Here is a 267-nt window from a genome sequence, read left to right on the forward strand (position 1 = left end):
CGCCCCCACGATTTTAACTCAGTAAGAAGAATATGAGCAAACACAAAGAGCCTGGAGCTTTAGAAGCAGCCGCACATTCGCCCAGAGAACATTAGGCAAAGAACCACAGGTTAGCAAAAACATATTAAGGTGCGGAGCTTCCAAATCCTTCTTGCGAGGGTGCCCCATGTTTTAGTAAGGTCCTTTCAAGGGTCATGGTGCGCAGGTTTCCGGCCCTTCACATGTATGGGTTGGTGGAAGTCTAAATCGCACGTTAAATCCGTTCGG

The sequence above is a fragment of the Trypanosoma equiperdum genome (genome assembly GCF_001457755.1).
Source record: "Trypanosoma equiperdum strain OVI genome assembly, contig: ctg_979, whole genome shotgun sequence".
Classification (NCBI taxonomy): domain Eukaryota; phylum Euglenozoa; class Kinetoplastea; order Trypanosomatida; family Trypanosomatidae; genus Trypanosoma; species Trypanosoma equiperdum.